The 9,473-nt window shown below is 36.9% G+C and overlaps 1 non-coding gene across 1 annotated transcript; it reads right to left on the reverse strand.

Moving 5' to 3' along the window:
- Positions 1 to 221: 221 nt before the first annotated feature.
- Trnac-gca (transfer RNA cysteine (anticodon GCA)) lies at positions 222 to 293 on the reverse strand. The gene has a single exon. It is a non-coding gene; the product is annotated as a tRNA-Cys (tRNA).
- Between the last annotated feature and the right edge of the window lie 9,180 nt (positions 294 to 9,473).

Genomic DNA, 9,473 nt, shown 5'->3' on the forward strand with positions numbered 1-9,473 from the left:
GTCTGACAGATGGGGTAAATTTGCAACTTCCAATGTTCATCATGTTAAATCAAAATATTTTAACCAATTCAGGAACAATCAACGTGTATTTTAATAGAAATAATCTAGTTTCATATGTGTACTCTTGTTATAGCTTTGATGATGTCTACAAACAAGAGCGAAATTCGGTTGGTCTGCAAGTGAAAAAAGCGGAACTGAATATAGGAGAGATATACAAAAAGAGGGGGCACCCGGGTTTGAACCGGGGACCTCTCGATCTGCAGTCGAATGCTCTACCACTGAGCTATACCCCCAGATATTGTAAATTAGACATGTTATGCATCTTCAATTTTTTTCTGGAAAATATACAGTCAAAGCTCTCTATAGCGACAACTTTTATAGCGACAAATCTCTCTATAACGACATTTCCAAAGGTCCCTTCAAAATCGCATAGAAATTCTTTTCTTTATAGCGACATTTCTCTATAACGACCATTCCCTGTAGCGACACATTACCGCTCATACATATCATTCTCTATTGCGACAATTCTCAAGGTCACGCCAACAGTGCAATAATAATGAACTTGATTGAACTTAGTATATGACTATGAACGAAAATAGTCTATATTATGTTTTGTGAACGATTAAATGTTCGTGCGCAACTAATATTAATATTCGGATACTTTACAAAAACAGAGAAATTTAAATTTGAAACATCACTCAACTTGAACATATATTCAGACGCGATTCTGCTGACGGTACATTTTCATATATGTATTCAAAACTCTGCTGCACATAATTTTAAGCTGTACCATATCGTAAAGCGAAGGAGCAATTTTGTCTGACGAAGACATCATAAAAACAGTGCAAGAGCAATCATCTATTGATAACGATGATGATGAAATTCATTCAGTACCTGACGATGTAGTTGACAATGAAACTATAAGCACACCCTCTCAAAACCAGCTAGAAGATGCTTTCCAAACGATTTATGCTGGTTTATTAACTAGCAAAAAATTACCAAAGGACAGCTTTTCAAAATTTTTTGATTTAAAGAAAACTTTGTTGGGGGACAAATAAGCTGAATTTTGTGTCTTGTTTAATGTTTTGTTTCAATTTTTTCTGTTAATTCCTTCGTTAATAATATAATTGATTTGTTTCGCATGGACTTGAGCGTTTCTCTCTTTATAACGACATCCGGATTCTCTATAGCGACAGTTTTTATAGCGACATTTCTCTATAACGACGGTCCCTTGCGATGTCGCTATAGAGAGCTTTCACTGTACTTCAATATGAAACTTAAAAAAGAAAAGTGAATTTGATTTTATTTATGATTAAATTTTTGTTGTTTCCTATTGTAATCATTGTTTTATTTGAAATATAATTTAATAAAAAAAATTAAAAAATACTATTACTCCATTTTGTTACTACTTGTATAGAAATCCATTTCGTGATTCGAATGTAGTGTGTTGTTTACGTATCAGTTTACACCCGTAATAAAAAAAATACGGGGGGGGGGATCCTTGGGGTGGCAGCGAAAATGGTCATGTCAAATTTCAAAAACTGGCCATGTACATTTTGTTTATTGGCCCAAAAAAATTACCTGTGCAGAAAATCTCAATCGGACATGATTTAGGGGTGCCTCAAAGCTTCAAAATTTTGATTTTTTAATCCTCGAAAATCTTCCAAGAGGGGAATAAGGAAAATTTGGAAAATCGAAATTTTGTTTTCGATGCCAAATGATTTAAAAATGCATGAAACGTCGAGAGCTGGCGTTATTTCGAAAAAAAAGTTTTAACCGAAAATCGACCTTTTGGGAGCCAGAGAGGCAATGAAGGTATGGAAAAAAATATTTATCGAATTTAAAGAACCGACCGATGTACATTTTGTTCATTGACCTAAAAAAATTACCTGTGCAAAATGCCAGCTCATGATTCAGGACAGGTTTCAGGGGTTTTCATGATTTGACATGTTTTTTTTACGATGCCAAATGACTTAAAAATGCATAAAACGTCGAGATCTGAAGTTATCTGGCAAAAAAAATTTTGGTCGAAAATCGACTTTTTAGGACTTAGCCTGAGTGGCCAAAAAATCAAAACTTTGTATGCTTTGAGGCACCCCTAAATCATGTTCGATTGAGCTGAAATTTTACACAGGCAATTTTTTGGGTCAATAAACAAAATGTCAGAATGTATGTTATTATTTTTGACTTAGCACCTCTTAACGTAGGATTTCGTCTTTCGGGGACATTTTTTTAAAGAGGACTTCACGCGCTTTGTGCAGCAAACCATAATTTTGAATTAAATTGTTTAAATATTCTTTTTCATTATTTTAAAAAAATAATTTAGATAAGGGAGTTTATGTTAGTAAATTTTATAAACCTCACTTTTTATGTGTTTTTTCCTATTAATACAACTTTTGTGACCTAATCAGTTATCTAAGTCTTTAGTATTTTTTCAAATATACCCAAACTCATCCGCATTTTTGGCATATACTAACAAAATTTGCTTTGTTCGAGATGGCACCAGATCTTGACGTTTCATGCATTTTTAAATTATTTGGCATGTACCTCCGGAACGGTCCATCAGATTTTGATGAAATAATTTTTCCCAGATTCTCCACTAAATTTCCTGTCATCGCACGTACGATTTTTAGGATATTTTGAAAAATACAAAATTTTGTCTCGATTTATGAGGCAAAAATGCAATTTTTTACAAAAAATGTCGCCATTTCGTCAAAAATCAATATTTCGAAAACAAATCCTGCGTACGATGACAGGAAATATATCCTAGATTATGTGAGAAAATCATTGGTTGAAATCGGTCCGCTAAAAAAACTTGTAGGACTCCCACCAGTTTACAAAGCTTTGCATGCAAGGGTTCAACAAACCGGTTGCGGCTATTCAGGGGACAGTCCAATCGACACTATTTTTTTGTTTCTAAAGTAATATATACCAAATAAAACTGTGATGTCAGATTAATCATAATAATTTATTTTCTCGTTAAAAAAATCTCGAAAATCACATACTTTTTATGATGTTCATAGTGTACTACCCTCTTAAAACAAATTTTTGTCAAATATAATATGTATTATTCTTTTCTGATATCTACATAACATTTCTTAAGACTAGAGTAAAAAAATGTAAAATTATTTAGATTTCCGTAAGTTTAGCCAATTGCTTTTCTATGTCCGCTATTAGAAACTGGACAACCGTCTCATCGATGATTTTGCTCACATTTATCTATTCCTTTTTAATTAACGATACGGTACTTTAAATAATCAGACACTGTTAGATGTACTTGCTGTGTTCTCTAAAACTAAGGAACATTTAGATGATCTAGAGACTTAGCGAAAGGAGATTATGATTTTTAGGAATTTTAACATAACATTTGTCATATTCCAAATCAAAGTTCTCTTGAACAATGATCTTCGGACATTTCCATATTGTTCAAGATAGGAAAAATCAATACAACTGAAGTGGTACTACCAGGCAGACACGAAATATGATCAATAAGCTTCAGGAATTCCTTACACCCCACAATATTTGTTTTCCGTATCTGAAAATATTAGCACCCAACGATTTACAACTGGCACGGATTCTTTGTTCCACCTTTTTATCTCATTAATTATAATTCCGTCAATCATTGTTCTCTCATCAAACAATATGTTTTCATCTATTTGAACAGAGAGTTTTATACTAATGCTACTTTGAATCTCTGGCCATTCAAGAATTAATCTCTGACATTCAGGAATTAGGGAATGGGGAATGGGGTACAATCCATTTATATTGATATGTATTCTTTCGATCTTTCGGCACGAACGGTATCTTTTTCTCCTCAAGATACGCCAGCGTCTTCTTGGCGTAATGGGAAGACGCCTTGTCCAGCCAGAAGACGTTCTTCCCATCCGCGTGATGCTCGTTCAGGAACGGCAGCAGGATTTTATCGAGGCACTCTTCTCGATAGATTTGTTGGTTGATTGTCAGACCGCTCGGCTTAAACCAAGGCTTTGAAATGCCCCGGTCGGAAATGGCGATGTACAACATAACCTTTTTTTCAAACATGTGCTTGAACTTGTATTTCACTTCAGGCGGTGTGGAGGCCTTTTTTATCCCATTTATTTATTAGGCTCATTAGCATTTAGCTGTAACAGAGCCGGGTTTAATCGTGTACATGTACATATGTTTATGTTTCTATGAATTGTGAATTACACAGTAGTTAGTAGTAGCCATTTAGGCGTTAAGTTTTCTGTTCCATTACATTATGGTAAATTGCACAGTAGTAGCCATTTAGGCGTAAGGGTAGTCTTTCTTTTCATCCATTGTTCAACAGACCGGACAGCGGAGACAGTTGATATTGATCATTGTTGAGTTATTTATAGAACAGCAGCCCGATGTTTCTTGCAGAGCAGAGCAGTTGTATGGATGTATCGATCTTTGTTCCACCGTGGATCGATTTCCATCGCTGATGATGGTTGCGTGGACGTAGTTATTCTATAACAACACAAAGATGGTCAATTGAGGGCCCTGAGTTTGAACTCACGATCGATCGCTTGGTAAGCGAACGCGTAACCAAGTGGCTACGAAGACCCCCGTGTGGAGGCCTTGTCGCTGGAGTAATAATTATCATTTCCTGGAATATGCGTTTTGGACAGCGGAAAATAGCTTTCGTCGTCCAGAGCGAAAGACGTCCCGCAGTATTTTTTGGTCATCCACCGACACTGTGATTTAACCGTCTCAATCTGCTCCTCCGTGTACTCCGGCGACCTCGTCTTCTCCCTGCAGACGATTCCTTCCATCTTATGGGTCCGATGCCACGATGCCTCCCACGTATTGAGGGAGCAGCCATATTTCCGACCGGCGTCACGCAGGCTGGTTGCGTCCTTGTTGTCAAACAGCTTCTTTAACGATGTCTTCCTCTGCTTCGTCATTATCGTCACCGGACGACCACTTCCGACCTTCCGCTCTACGATCAGGGAACCCAGGATACGATATACCGTACTGACAGGTACATTTTCTTCCTTAAAATGTGCCACCGTGAACTTTTTTCCTTGCTGGAAATGCGTTTCGTAGAACCGTACAATGCGTTCGCGGAGCACGTGCTGTTTCGACGCCATCTTTGCTTTGACTAAATTCAAACTAGCAAAACCAAACACGCCTACTGTTTCTAGTGAGCCCAAAGAGCAATTTTCTTGGAGAAAGGAAATTTTACGCTCTTTATTTGAGTTACTGAAAGGTATTGAAAAAATTCTAATTTTTTATTCAACATCCGTTAACACTCAATTGTTTTTAGTTTTAGCTAACGGAACATTTAATTCAGGATCTACACGACTGTTTTGACTGTATTTTAGCGTATAAAAATGTATTTTCTATCGCGTAGTGTAGCTATTTTTCGATATGAGCAAGTGACGATTATTACTACAAAGATTGAAACCAAAAATCAAAACACATGTTCCAACGTACAGAAATTCTCAGGAATACCTTTCCGAAACATTGTGTCTTCTGAAAAGTTGGTTTCATGATCCATGGCCGAAACAGAGTGACCACGGAGTAACACTCTAAAAATTCTGAAAAAAATCACATATACCTAGATGTGAAAAACGTGAAAAACATGAAAAGGTGAATTTTTCACCATAGATCCTATGGTGTACCATATAAGGACCCAAATATATGGTACTACTGCCAAAATGTTTTATTTAGTATATACAGCTGATGATTTGGTTTGGGGGACTTTTCACTCCCTTACCCAGTCAGACCCTTTGGAAGCATAAAATTTTTTTTATTTTGTGCCGCGCAACACTGAAAAAAATCTGAAAAAAATTACACATGTCTGGAAAAGCCGTAGGAACGCATTTAAATATTAATTAGAGTAGTACTGAATCTCTAAATCCCACTTTTTTTTTAATTTCAATATTTTTTAGTACTTCAATTTTTGATGAAATTATTTTTTTGATAATTTTTCCTGATACACCGTAGTGAGATGCACATTCAATATTTTTTTCAAATTTTTATCTCGAAGCTTTTCAGGATGGCGTGAAATAAACGAAAAAGTACGTTTTTTACTATAGATCCCACGTTAAACCACATAGGAGTTCAAAAAACCGCCAAAATCTCTTATTTAATATTTGGGGGCACTTTCTACTCCCTATAAAATACATATAATCCGTAATTTGAGTCATATTCTTTGCATTCAAATTCCGTTGAAAGGAGGTATTCTAGTTAGGAAACACGAATTTCGGGCGTTTTTCCGAGCTCCGTGAAAATAAAACAAAGAATATTTTTACTATCAATTATATCATTAATTGTTCATCTATCTTTTAACAATAAAACAAAAATTTAAATATTCATAACTTGAATAGTTAAGAGCTGATGAAGTGAGGGGGTTCAAAAAAAAATTGTGCAATGGCGTACACGATTCCAGCTCTTCTGGTTATCTGAAACTATAAAATCGAACAGATTCTGAATCAGTAAAGATGCCGCTATCGCATGAACCTCGGACAAGTCAGAAACACTCTTTTTGACAAAATAGCGGCCGTTTGAAAAACAAAATACGGTTTAAAACGGATTTTCTTGTGTTTCCCGATTTCTCAAAAATAGTAAAATTTAAAAAATGTATTTTTTTGCGATAGAGAGACGCCTGCATTGTATCTATTGTATCCATATAATTTCGACATTAATCGGTTCTATAGAACTGGAGATATTGTGTACGCCAGTTTGAGAAAACTAGTTTCGAGTAAAACGCGTTTGAAGTTCATTGTTATGGCCGTAACATGTTAGATACCGCATCATTAAAATGACTCTAACTCGGTAGATAATAGGAATTTCGATAAGTCCTTTCTAGGGTATATTCTTGAACGTCTAAACTACAGAAATATAAATGAAAAAAAATTGATTTTTTTAGAATTTCTAGACTAGAATACTGCCTTAAGAAGAAAAATAAAATGAAAAGGAAGGTTTCGTTTTTTGAATAATTTATATCTATTTACTGATAGTGTGAACAGTGTCGTAGCCAGAAATTGATAAGTGGCCTTGGAGGGAGGGATAATGTTTTGAATATCGATAAAAAAAACATCGCCTTGTTACAGCTCATGGACCAAAATATTATTCAAATGGTCAAGTCCAACTACAAGCAAAAGCTTGGCATTCAAGAGCATCCAAAGAAAGTTCGATGACATGGTTAAGCGAATCAACATTAGGGATGCTATGCTTTGGGTAGCCGAGACCTGGAACGAGGTACCGGCTGATTCCATTGTCAAGTCATGGAAAATGCTGATATCCCGTTGTCGGTTGTAAAAACGCAATTGATTGACCAGAACAATACCGTACACGACGAGGATGTGGAGTTTGAGGCCCTGATCGACGATGGCACAGTTAACATTGATTTGCATCTGTTCAGTTCCACACCAACCGAACTGAAGTGACAGCATCTAGCAGCATGTAGAACTTGCACATCACGAGTATCCCTCCCACATTGCAACTATGAGCCAGCCATCGCTAAAGCACGCTGTGCTCGACGGCATAAAAATGCACGTTTGTCGCGGCACGGCATTCAGTTTTGCGTGAGCCGAATTCATTTCAGTGCTACCGAATAAAAGTAACGCGCCCGCAGCGGAGCGCATCAGTCGCATCAGAGTGTGAAGATCAAAGTGAATTATAAATTTGAAAATACAAAGAGAAAACATTAAAATGAATAAATTAGTGTAAAACGTGATAGTCTCCAGTGTTTGCGTCCGACCACCGGAACATCCAATCTTCCACCTCTGCCGCACCGAAAGAGTAAAAGTTTTCTAATAGAGTTTTGGGAAAGCCTTTCTCAAGGCTCTTCGAGTGAAAGTGGTTGCTGCTAGCCCAGCTAGTCCAGTCCAACTGCGTCGTTGGCTTCATGAGGCGAAGCCAACCCAAGGAGTCCGGCCCAGCTGCCCTCCTGGGAAGGAACACAGCGGTTCCTGCTCCCACCCGGCTCGGTTCCCGCTGGGAACGCGAGCACTCTAACGACCGGCGCAATTACAGTCCACTGCAGCCCCAACAGCATCCAAACACATATTTCGACGGTGATGAAAATTCGTGTTCGACTGCCGAGGATGCGAATGCTTCATCAGTTTTGAAACTACATGAGGTTGATGAAGATAAAGAGTCCGAAAATTAGGATTCAAATGGAACAGACTTATGTGGAATCGAAAAAATTATCACTTGGGATGAAGAAAACGGATTACCAATGGAAAGACAATTCCTGCTGTGAGAATTGCGTAAAAATATTTTAGAGAAAAATGTTTATTTTTAATGTTTGTTGTGTTTCATATTATCCACATTAAAGTGCCAATGAAAGTATGGGAAAAAAGTGACCTTCGAATTTTAGAAAAGGACTTCCTGCGAAATGTTGATTCCCACGAAAAAATTCCCTGTACAAAATTTCGGCTCGATCGGACTTTATTTACTGCGTCTCACAGCCGTCAAAGTTTGAGTTTCATTTTTATACCGTAAAATCACCCAAGGGATATAATCAAAAATCGAATTTCGGGATTTACACGACAGTAGATCTCGACGTTTCATGCACACTCCCCCCTTGGGTGATTTGACGGTTTTCGGGAGACTCAAACTTTGGCGCCTTTTCGACAATAGGAATGGGTAATCAACATTTTTAAGGAAGTCCCATTCTTAATTTGAAATGACCTTTTTCATTGGCACTTCGTTACTCATGAATTGGTTCTTAAACTGAAATAAAGAATAATTTTCCAAACAAGTATTATTGGATTTGGTTTTGCGATAGTATCGTAGCATATGAAGATGCTACATAGACATCTTTTGAGAATCCAATAAATCAAAGGACTATCCAAGCGGATTCAAAGGTTTATTACTTATTTTGTATTCTTAGCAACAATCTCAACACTCCTACCCCAACTTTTCTTTCTGGCGGATATACTGGACACACACAATTGATGGGTTAATATTTATCTCTCTACAAAAACATATACTCTTAATAATCCCCTAAAATATATTACAACTATTGACAGTCGCATATTCTAATAACATTTAATTCGGAACTGTAAATCACAAATCAGGACACAGTTTCTGTAAAACTAAGGAGTACTTTCCTCCCAAATGCGCCTCCTAGCGGAATTCATTTGATCGGCTCGTACTAAAATGGAAACATCATCGGTTAGTTTGAAACAACTTTTCTTGCACCCAAACTTGCATCAAATTTTCTATGGAAGTGCCACGTTTTTTTAAAATACCGCTATCAACTCGTTGGCGCACTTTTTCCGACGAAGCACGCCGAAGGCAGTTCTAACGATTAAAGAACACAGTTTTTATTATCTCTCGATTTTTTTCAATTAACACAATTATACATACACTCTATATCTGCTTTGCTGCTTCACTCAAACATAACAATACGTTTACAAACACTTCATCATGAGGGGGGAGTGATCAGCCCCGATGCCCATTGTATCGGCTGATAGCGAGTTAATATTTGTTCTCGATCATCTCTCACAGCGCCG

The sequence above is a fragment of the Toxorhynchites rutilus genome, chromosome 2, assembly GCF_029784135.1.
Source record: "Toxorhynchites rutilus septentrionalis strain SRP chromosome 2, ASM2978413v1, whole genome shotgun sequence".
Lineage (NCBI taxonomy): Eukaryota > Metazoa > Arthropoda > Insecta > Diptera > Culicidae > Toxorhynchites > Toxorhynchites rutilus.